Below are 12,158 nucleotides of genomic sequence, written 5' to 3' on the forward strand. Positions count from 1 at the left end.
GCATTTATTATTCTAGCAGTAACTGATATTCTAACTGTCACACGATTGTATTTTACAGCTGTGGGATGTAGAAACAGTGGGTGACAACTAATTGCCTTTTTTTCTTCCTCTCTTGTTTTCAGATACTTTTTATGACAGTGTGCTAAAGTGATATTTTAAGACCAGGGCAAAAATACAAGCTGTTACCTTGGTTCCAGCAAAATAAAATACAATAAACAAGAGTATAAATAATACTGCAGTGCTGAAGTAATGAGACTTCCAGATAGGTATCAGTGAGGAAATAATGACTCATACTCAAGGCGCTGGTCTTCAAACTGGTTTGCTTACACAAGATCCATCACTGCAATCTTAGGAATCATGAAAAAGAGCCCTGTTAAAAATCCACAGCCAGTTTAATAAGCATAATCCCCTAATACATATTATTTGGTTACAACAAACCTACTGTTCCCTACCTCCATTCAACAAGGAGGTATGGATCAGATCCTGGATAGTTTTAATTGGGCCTATTGTCTAGGTTGCCAAAAGGTGAGCCAGAGAGGCAGATCTGAAACACACATTAGAAGTTAAAAGTTCGATTTACACTGAATCACACCATTGATCCATGCAGCCGGCAGTGTTTACATTGAATGGCAACATCTGTGAAGAATTTCAACCATGGGTCTTTCCACTCCTATTTGGAATGAACAGGGGATTGAACCTGGCTCCTTCTGCTGCAGACTGTGTGTACTCTAGCACTCTTGCCAGTGTCCGGGAGTTGACTTGGGCAAACAAGCTAGTCCTTCAGCAAGAATCCAAGTTGTTTACAATTTATTTTAAATGACTTGGAGATACTGTGAGTAAGGAAAGCAACCATTCTTGATAGATCTTTCCAAGTGATCCTTGTCAGGGTTGGATTTTTGCTGAAGGATTAGTTTGGCAATATTTCTGAACTCAGCATTGACTAAGGACAAGTGTAGATAATAGCTTCAACTGCTTTTTAACAACTTAGGATGATATACCAATGGTGGTCTTACCTTTATGCATTCCCTTTCTGAATCTGGAAAACTGGCATCTTAGGCACTGATTGGGATTTTTCTTCCTGATAGGCTAATTTATAATATAGAAATGCTGTTGGAATAGTATACATTCAGATGTATTATTTCTCCCATCTGATACCTGAAGTAAAGTTGTCCCAGGAGAAAAAGAATCACCCTGACAACTGAATGTTAACTAGTGATGGAAACACAAAATGTGCTAAATTAAGTTATTGAGTATTCATGTTATTATGGTTTTAAGTAAAAAAAATAATAAATCTAGAATATGTAGATCAAAGATAACTAAGATAACTTAAGGGAGGCAAACAACAAACAGGCTATCTGCAAAAATAAAACACTAAGTGTAGTTGCTAAGTTATTTTATTAACATTCTTCATTATTTTTAAATAAATTACTTCTTCCAATGTGATTTTTAAGTATCTAAGTTGTAAGTATTTAAGTTGTAATTATTATCTTTCCCCAAAACTTATTCTAAGATGAATAAGCTCAAGAAGGGAATAATGTCTTGGGTAACATTAAAACTACAATGCTTTAGATTTGTCAAATGCTTATTATTCATACTGCATTTTTCAACGTTAGCTTTTGAGGTTGTTTATAGCAAAAATCCATAAACAAAATCCATAGAAACAAGATCAAAATAGGAAGGAAATAGCAGTGAAAACCAATGAGAATACCGGTAGCAAAGCATACAGAAAAAATATTAAAATATATCTATTTTTAAAGTCTACTCTCTATTAATTAAAAAGCAAGACATAAATGGACAGGGAAGGAAATACAGAGTTGAGGTAAGGCCTTATCTTTTGTAGACAGTTACCAACTTCTAGAGATGTTGGCATTCTTAGCAACATTCCAGATAAAATTATTTTAAAAAATTAAAAATTGGAGGAAGTTCATCTATCAGGAACTCAGATCTCAAGGTACTACTGGATTCATGTAATCTATTTAGGCATATCATTGTTCATCATAAAAAAGGGGGATAGGATTTTCCTGCATAGGAAAATCCAAGGGAGGGAGAATGAATTTAATTAATGTTAAAGAAGATCTTTATTATTCTCAAGTGTAAAAATCTGATGACAAGCAATACTGATTTTGAATTTTTATAATTATCAAATGCCTTTTCAGAAGCAATGTTGTTAATTTGTAATTCTTCCCTGTAATAATACTGTTTAACATTGTTTTCCGCCTTGAACAACAAAAACCTATTTGTAATTCTGTTCGTGTAAGGGAAATAAGGCTCATGAGAACCACTGTAAATTTTGCTACTAGAATGAGTGCCAATATTTTGAAGTCTACAGACCTATTATATTAAAGCCAAAAGATATAAGTTTAGTCATTATCTGGTTTAAAAGAACAAGCACTACCTTTGTGCTAAATACTTAGACTTCATTTGTCCCAGCCAGGAAATTGGTTTGCTCTTTTTTGTTTTAAAGAATAACTATTAACCCCTTTTTGTATTTTTTGAGGGATACTTCCATCTAATTCCATAGCTAGTACACTATTAACATGCATTATTTAAACCTGCTAGGCAAGGGTGGGGATATTGATATCTTGGAAATCTACCCTTCCAGGTTTTGGGTCCTTTATCTGTCATGATCCCAAGGTTGGGGTATGCTGATGACCTTCAGAGAAACTTTTCTGGTGATCAGGGGCCATATTTCTGAGGTAGTATGCAGAAGTGACTGTATGTGAGGTTGGACTGAAGGGATAAGCCAGGGATCCTGTGTACCTTAGCACCTGGACCTAATTGCTGGGCTGATTTTGGGGTCTCCCTGCCTGTTAATGGTAGGTGATTTCAATAAACATGCACTGGGAGAGGGTTCCAAGAAGTCTCAGGAGATAATGTCCACCATGCCAACCACAAGCTTGTCCCATGTAGTACTGGCCTGACCTACACAGGCTGTCACATGTTAAATCTGGTCCTTACCTTAGAATAACTGGTATGTGATACAAAACTGGAGGATCTTAGAATGAGTCCTTTGCCATGATCAGATCCCTGCTATCTTTGGCCTCTACAGTTAGGTTGGTCCTTCCCAAGCATTTATGGATCCTGCAGACACTTGGAGAGTTACCAGCAATGTGGCAGGTAGTTCCTCCAGGTGCCTGGTTGAACTTGGAGAAAGCTAGAGCAGTAGATGGGATTGCCTCTCAGCATCCTCTCCCTGTTTGCCAATCCCAAGTGGCTGCTTGGTTTACTGAGGAACTGTAATGGTATGTGGGAATGACCCTGGGAGAGAGGGCAACGAGACGCAGCCAAGGGAACGGTCAGATAAAAGGCAGCTTAGCTTGCAGTAGAAATATGGGTGGGGCAAGAGGCTCAGAAGAGACCCTCCCTAGAGTCTTAGGCTGTAAATGAGATAGGGGGAGAGATGTACTTTCAGACTTGTAAGATTCTGTTAATGTAACGTTACAATAAAGTAGAATTAGCTCATCTGGTCTTGTTTCCTGTCTACCTGTAATGCTGACAGGAACTCTGGGAGATGTAGCAGAAGAAGAAAGGTATGGGAGAGGGGCAAGGGAATTTCGTTCCTCTGTATATCCTCTCTCCCTTTGGTACATCCTGTCCCTGGACACCTGGATGGAGCCCTCCCTAATGGCCTTCAGGAAAAGAATTAAATTGGAACAGTTTTGAAGAAGATTCTATCTATAATATTGCCAGGAGTGGTCAGCGTAGAAGGAATTTATTATAATTTTAATTTGGTAGTCATGTTATATTTGAAGTTTTAGTAATTTGTAAACTATCAACAGTCTATGTAGAGTTGGTGATATAGAAACAAATAAACAAATATGAAATATGTACAGATAATTCTGAAGGGTGAACTATAGGTTCAGAAAGTACACATGGTATGGGTTGTTCCTCCTTTATCATTCATCTGCATGATAGAATTTTGTTAACCTTATATTTTAGCATAGTCTTTTTGTGGAACGATAGCGAATCAGAGACAAGGGATTGCTAGCCCACTTGCATAGAAACATATAGTACTTACTTTCTAGATATGTGGGTTTGATTATTTATTTTGCAGGAGATTTCATTTTTCTTCTTACAGTGTCTGGAGGCTGCAGAGGATGGGGCAGTGATGTTATGATAACACATACATGGGCTGTGCTAATTGAAGGTGTTGCATCTTTTTCGATGTTTTGTTTTGTTTGCTACTGTTAAGGTGCACTAAGCTATCTGAAGACATGGTGCACTTTATTTCTTTAGTTTTCTGCTAGAAAACAGTGGGAAATCATGGTATGATCTGAGGGCTCAAAAGAAAAAAAGTGGTGGTGGTGGGTTATGGCCTGCAAACCGTGGGTTAGTCATCACTGATTTAAACTCATTTTTTAAAAAACAAAACACAGAATGGAGAAAGAAGACTATTTAATGATTTAATAGTAATGACTATTTAGGGGAAAATAATCTGGTAGCCTCCAAATGTTTTGGACCACACCTTCCAAAATCCTTTATAGTTGGTCATTCTAAAAATGAGAGATGTAGTGCCGACCAAGACATCTGGAGGACATCAGGTTGCCTTTTCCTAAATAAATTAACTAGCTAAAATGACCAGGACATGGAAAGTTAGTTTGTTCACTGTCAGTGATTTTCAGACCCTTTTCTGCTTAAGTCTCACTTTGCCTTCATAGAGGCTTGCGCAGGCTGGCTTTATCCCAGCCCAGTTTGACTTCAGCAAATCTGTTACTCTGGGTGCCAGGACTTTCAGATAATGTATTGATCAAATATATTCCCCCTCCTCTGTATTCTGTTACGATATAGTGTAAGGAGGTCTGTACAGATTTTTTTTTTTTTTGTCCTAGTTGTGTAGTTTCATGCTGACTAGAGGATTTTAATAGCCATTTTAATACTTTTGGTATTCTTTTCCAAAATCTGAGTACTGTACTGCTTTGGCCACAAGGACTAAGATAGTTGTTTAGGTTGGATATCTGATTCCCACACACATGTGAGTGTGCACACAGTCTTTTTTCTACTTCCAGATTATCGGATAGTCCAAGGGTGTGTACAGGTCAAAAAAGTCAACATGGCGGCCACAATTCTGCCATCAAAGCCACACCTCTTTTTTTTACATGTGATTGTGGCCACCATAATGGCTTTTGGGCCCCCCTTCCTGTGGACACTCCTGAGATGTCAGATACCATCAATTGAGCATATTTTTAGACATGTATTTACATGTCTAAAATTATTTAGACTATTTAGATTATTTAAATTAGCCTTTTACACTAAAGCAGTTAGTCTTTTAGAGTGGAAATATTTCTGCTTTGTAGAGAGCATCAAAGTATTTCTAAGATAAGAAATAGATATGGGAATATTGCCTTGAGATGGGTTCTTTAATTTTTCCAAAAAAAAATTGGAAAATATTAACGTGTCTTTTGGTGAGACTGTCCAGATAGCCCAGCCCTAACACTTTTGACTGAGTAAGCCATCAGCCCATATTTTTTTCATAGGGGGAGGAGGGAAGAACTTTCTTCTGACATCATCCCAACGTTACTTTCAATACATGGAAGACCTAAAGCCTAACAATTATTTCATTTTCCACTCTATCATTCCATAAGAATCTAGGAACTTCTGCAGCCAGAGTACTATGAAAATGCCCTTTTGTCTTTTGGACTACAAATGTGGACATAAATAATGAGTGATTAATTTTGTGGAGATTAAAGGCTTTTTAAAAAATAGCTTGTATTATTTCCAGGGATACTATGTGAGAGCCAGGGTATGCAAGTTTAAATGAGACAGACTTGAAGCACCAGTAACAACTTACATGGGCAGCAAATAAAATCTATTTTGCTAAGTAATTAGATAAATCATAATATTAAGAATGTGGATTTCCATGAGGAGGCATTTTCTAGATGCTTAAGTCTGTTTTCCCATATACAACTCCATCACAAAAAGTCTCCTGATTTCAATTAGACTTACTGTATTTAAATAGAAAACAGAAGATTTTTATTTTTATTTGCTGGATCAGTAAAAAACGCTTTATCCAGAATTTGCTTGCAATAGTCATTCTCTCAGAGCCCATAAGAAGGGCTATAAAACACAAACAATATCCTGACATCCAGCTGAATAAGTTTATATAGACACTGTGATGGGATACTAAAGTGACACTTAATAACCTCCATTCATTTATTTAATTTCTTTTCAAAGCACCTTATGGGAGTAAATTTTATATTGACAGTAACAAGGAAATCGGAGATAAATGATTCATGTTTTTTTATACAAACACCTATGTGTTTTTTGTCTTTTCTATTGATAAAACAAAAAATACTAATTCAGGAGTTTGCCGCTTGCTTTACTGAAATGTCTAGAAGAACTAACTCAAGTGAATCCACCAAGAGCTACAATTTATACAGGCAGCCCAAAATAATTGAGCTACAACACAAAATTACCAGCATGCTTAATCAAACAGTAAGAACTGCAATCCAGTTTCTTTTTATGTTCAAAAGAACACATTTGCAAATTGAAAACCATAATTTTCAGAACTTTATGATGAGATTCTCAATGTTATAAATGTTTATATTAAGGAAATATGTTCAGTATACAAGGGGAAAGTGCAAACCAAATTGAGATACTGACCAAAAATACATTCTGTTCAAGAAAGAGGGCACTTTAGGAAAAGTACATTTTGTAGAAAGAAAAATTAGAAAAACGTGTATGAAAAGTCATAAGAATTTTTGTGTAACTTTTGCAAACTGTTGAAAAAATTGATTGAAAGAAACCTATAGTTAGAACATGCCTTTGAACTGTGGTGCTGGAGAAGACTCTTGAGAGTCCCCTGGACTGCTAGGAGGTCAAACCAGTCAATCTTAAAGGAAATCAACCCTGATTGCTCATTGGAAGGATCGATAATGAAGCTCAAGCTCAGATATTTTGGCCACCTAATGCGAAGAGAGATCTCTTTGGAGAAGACCCTGATGCTGGGAAAGATTGAAGGCAAAAGGAGAAGAGGACGGCAGAGGATGAGATGGTTAGATAGCATCACTGAAGCAATGAGCATGAAACTGAGCAAACTCAGGGAGGCAGTGAAGGACAGGAAGGCCTGGCGCAATATGGTTCATGGGGTCACGAAGAGTCGGACACGACTTAACGACTAAACAACAACAATAGTTAGAACAATGAGATCTAAAGCAAAAGCAAAATTGACATTTGCTTACAAGTTGATGGAAGATCTACCATGCTTTATATTTTGCACGCAAAAGATTCTACATTTAATCTGTGGCATATTCAGTTAATAAACTAGTCAAGTGATGGGGAAAAGTTCTGAGATGTGAGAGACTAGTGATAGTCAAGTAAGCAATATTGAGCTGAATGGATCAATGGTCTGTGGCTGGGATTTTATAACATGCTTCTTATAACTCAATCACATGTTCTTGGTTTATATGAATAGAAACTAATTGTACAGCCTGGGTTCACAAAACATATTAGGCTAAAATATGGTTAGTTTGTGGTTCAGCGTGTCATGCAAACACAGCCTGTATCTCATTCATAGAGGAAAATATTCCAATTTCTTAAAGGAAAGCCTGTCAACATCCACCACATCTAAACTTTTGTGGACAAATGTATGTTTATTGATTTAGAAAAAGTGCATGATGAAGTGAATAGGTTTCAGTTATGGCATATATTGCACAAATATGGAGTTAAAAGTTAATTGCTGAATGGGTAAGAGAAGTATATGATGGAAGGAAAGCAGGTGTGAAAATAAGTGGAATTCTTACTGAATGGTTCAACACTGAGCAGGGAGTAATATCAGGTTATGAGATGTCACTTTGGTTGTTGTATATTTATAGACAAATGTAGTGTCTGTCGTGACATTAAATATGTTGGCTGGGGATATGAAGGTATATGTACTTTGTATGCAGATGATGCCATCCTGTTGGCAGAGAATTTGAATAATTTACAGCAAATGTTAGACTGTATGATGCAGTGAGATGAATGGATGAGTGCAAATATACATATGTATGAAAAAACCAAGCAAATAGATGAAAGTACCCTTACAGAATGTCTAGAAGATTTGGGAAAATTAATTAATTCTGAAATTTTAAGATGTCCAAATGCTAGGAAAAAGGTAATGAATAGTTTGTTTGATTTCTTGGGAGAAATGAATGCTGAAAGAAATAAAAATGGCAGTGTGTAAGAGTGTTCTCATTCCCACCTCACATAGAAGTGAAAGTTGGGTATGTCAGGAGAAACATAAAAGCAAGTTAAATGGAGTGGGAATGGGGGAATGGGGTACTTAGGAAAGACAGGAGGAGGAGGAGGAGATAGGTTCAAGAATGAATGGATGCTGAATGATTCTGGATTGAATACAAAAGTAAGTCACCAGTATGAAAAAAGTTTACTGTAGTTTGGTCAGATAGAGAAAGAACGAGATCAAATTACAAAACAATATATGAAAGTAAATGAATGGGTCAAGAAGCAGACCAAGAAAGTTGAGGTGGGACAGAGTTGATGATATCCTCAAAAAGAAAGAGGTAAGAAGTTTAAAGAACAAAAAGCAGTGTATGAAGTAATAGAAGTGGTGAAAGCAAGGATAGTTTGCAATGACAGAAAAGTATGGAGAAGTATACTGAATAGTGGTGGTATAAACTTTTCTAATTTCTTTAGCTTAATATTTCTTACTCTTTTTCAGCACTCTATATTGTGAGTTGAAACTCCTCACTTTGTATATGTTGAAACTTTTGAGCATTGAACTTGTCAGATATTTATTTACTTCTTATTGAAACAGCTTTCTATATAAAAGAACTGTGTTGTAATTATGTCATCTAGCAATACATGGTTTTTAAAGAAAGAATAAGTCATGTGTCTCTACCATGCCACCCAGTTCCTTAAAACCAGAGCAATTTAGTTGGGTTTTGGCATTAAAAACAGCAGCCTAGGTTGTTCATATGAAGATTTTCCAAGCACAGCCTTTGAAACAAATATCCAATAAGCAAAAAGCAAATTTACTTGTAATATCTCATTAATAGAAAGGGGAATTCTACAAAGTTAATATCTGAAAAGTAGCACAGTAAATCTGATTCATAAATTACAAGAATTCTTCCTACAAAATATCTTTTAAAAACCCTAAAAGGGAAAGTTTTTTTTTACTGAATTTTAGCATCTTGCTCTTCACTAAGATTTTTTAATTTATTAGTTCTATTTACAAAGACTCTGAGGGGCAACTACAATATTTTAAAATTACTTGTACTATTAAATGAAACCAAAATATTTGTGTTTCTTTAAGTCCATAGTGAATATAAACAAGTAGAAGAAGAATTTATTTATTTCTTTTTTCTTCCATGGGGTCTCAATGGGATGGGAGCAGGTCACCAGGGACAGTAAAAAAAAAAGTCAAAATGGTGTTTACAACCACACAATTGAAGCTCTGCCCTTTTTATGTGTGTCACAGAGAGGCATACAGTAGGTAAAAAGGGTTGGAGCTTTCTTCACATAGTTACAATTGCCATCTTGATATTTTTGACCCTTTGTGGACACACTTGGTTGGGAACCTTGCTTAATTTCATAATGCTAAATGGCTTTTTTTAAAATTTTGCCCTACAGACCCCCTTCAAATTGTATTGCTGAATTGGATTGTAGTGAAATTGTATGTAAACTGCAATGTAAGCATAAAAATAGTTTTAAACACCTCCCCCAAACCCTACAGAAAAAGTTGGACTTGCCCAACTGTTTGATGTGTTCACTTGTTTTAAAGATTTATCTACTCACTGTGCCATCAGCCCCCCAAATCATGAAGATTCCAAAAAGTCATCTGCTACAGCTAGGTCCTCTCAACAAGGGCTCAGTGAAAGATTGAGCATGGAAGATGAAAAACAAGACCATGAACTTGGTAGAAATGGAATTGGGACAAAATAATCTGATGAGGCTAATAATTATTAGGGTACATTAGTTAAGAAACAGCTTCAGGCCTTTAAGTATGTTATATGTTAGTATAAGTGTGCATCTCATTCTAATATTTCACTGAAATAATGAAGAAAATGAAGTTAGCATAACAGGAAATTATGAGTCTGGAACATAAACTCACCAATACCAAAAGAGTTCCAGTGGCTGCCAGTTAATTTTCAAGACCAATTCTAGGTGATGGGGTTGACCTTGAAAGTGCTAGAGCAGGTCAACAGAATGAAGCTCAAAATAACTTTTTTCTTGGCTCCTAAAATACATTCTAGCTGAATTTCTCTGATGAGAATTACACAATCGGGTGCCAAGGCCAAAAATGCCATCCCTGGGTCACTTATTTACCTGATTTCTAATAATAGGAAAGTCTGCAGAGACTGTCCTCAAACAACTTTAATATCTGGACAAACTCATATGGCAGTATGAATTCTTTATATATCAAGACTTGAAGATGTGTGGACTTCAATTCCCAGAATTCTGTGAGTTGAAGTCCACACATCTTCAAGTCACCAAGGTTGAGGAACCCTGTGCTAGAGGACTTGGTCTTGATATATAAAGAATTCATACTGTCATATGAGTTTGTCCAGATATTAAAGTTGTTTGAGGACAGTCTCTGCAGACTTTCCTATTATTAGAAATCAGGTAAATTAGTGGCCCAGGGATGGCATTTTTGGCCTTGGCACCCAATTGTGTAATTCTCATCAGAGAAATTCAGCTAGAATGTATTTTAGGAGCCAAGAAAAATGTTATTTTGAGCCTCATTCTGTTGACCTAGTTATTATGTATTATACTTCTGTTTTCATTTTCATTTTAAGATTTTTTAAAGTTGTAAACCTCCATGGATCATTTCTGATGAAGAATGGTATATACAGAAACAAGCAAACTAAACCAGACCATGTTTTTGAATTGTACTTGTGTAAGTCCAAATATCTGAAGAACTGGACCATAGTCCAGAAGAACAAGTGCCACAAAATGTATTTAATGTTTTTTATTCAATGCGTGTCTCGCTTGATCACAAGAGTGATCAAAACAGTGCATAACTGTTTTCATTCAGAGTTTTTGGATATTAACATAAATCTGTGCATGCAGAATAGCACAATAATTACATGAAGACAGCATGAAGTAATTATATGAAGTTCCAAAACATTCTCAATAGTATTGGTTTCAGTTCAAAGTGTTTTATGTGCCTAACATGTAACGAGAATTAAAACAATATGCCAGTAGAAATGGGAAAGCCTTGTATTAAAAAGTGTCTCCCCCTCCCAGATTTTATCCTATTAGATGAGTAATAAAAGGTTTCCCTCTTGCTTTAATGAAAGCCAAATGCAGCAATAGTAATTACACTGTGCGCAGTGAGGTGAAATTTCAGATCTGCACATTGCAGCAATGCCCTTCAGGTTTTGATTAATGATGGCCAAGCCACACAAGAGGCATTTCAAGCAACCACCCACTGCAGAATCCTAAAACTGTCTTCCACTATCCTTCTGCTTACATTCCTCTCTTCTCAATGGTGCACATGTTACAAGGAAATAGCCACTTGTGGCTCTTGATGTGCCTTACATAACATGAATTAAGAAGGAACAGAACTGGTTTCAGCTGTTCTGAAATAGGTGATGAGTTTTTATTTCCAGGTTACACTTTTGAAAAATGCCTCCATGATTTCTGGTCCTTTCTTCTCTATTTCTCTGTTCTGAACACAGTTGACCTTAGAACATCAGGCTCCGGCAGATCTGCAAAACCTATCTTCAAAATGATTCTACTTGTACTACAGCTGCATTGGAAGTAAATGGCAGAGCTGATCAGAAGAGACGATAGTGTTGAGTCACAAGGCGAGGAGCTGATTCAGGAGCAGTGTAAACGCTATCTGCTGAGGTGACTACTAATCCACCTTTTGCCCATGCCTAGGGTTACGTATACATGTAGCACATCTTTGAATTAAGGAATTACAAATCTCTGTGATGGAATTTCTAACAGACCCTAAAAACATGAAAGAGGGAAGTAAGATCATTACAGGAGGAAACAGGGCCATTACAAAAAAGATTCCTGGGTCTAGGGGAGAGGGGAAAACATGAGAAAGAGACTCCAAGTAACTCTGCCTTCATTACACTAGGTATAAGTTGAACTGAAGAATTGCTTTGACAGACTTTCAAGATTCGTTTACAACACTCTATTAGCAATAAAGATCTTTCCAAAAGTCCCTAGTGGTTCTTGTTTCCTAGGTTTATTTGCCTTGAAAACTCCTA

General features: G+C 36.4%; 1 long non-coding RNA gene across 2 annotated transcripts in view; it reads left to right on the forward strand.

Annotated features, from left to right (window-relative positions):
* Positions 1 to 12,158, forward strand: part of LOC148214579 (uncharacterized) — a 49,224-nt gene that overhangs the window by 19,354 nt on the left and 17,712 nt on the right. For both annotated transcript variants that reach the window (XR_015797822.1, XR_015797821.1), the window contains one exon: positions 11,616 to 11,787. This is a non-coding gene — a long non-coding RNA (uncharacterized LOC148214579). The remainder of the gene's footprint in view (positions 1 to 11,615; positions 11,788 to 12,158) is intronic.

Source organism: Python bivittatus, unplaced genomic scaffold (genome assembly GCF_059951505.1).
Source record: "Python bivittatus isolate LINGU-HERP-01145 unplaced genomic scaffold, Pbiv_v1 ctg000610_np1212, whole genome shotgun sequence".
NCBI lineage: Eukaryota > Metazoa > Chordata > Lepidosauria > Squamata > Pythonidae > Python > Python bivittatus.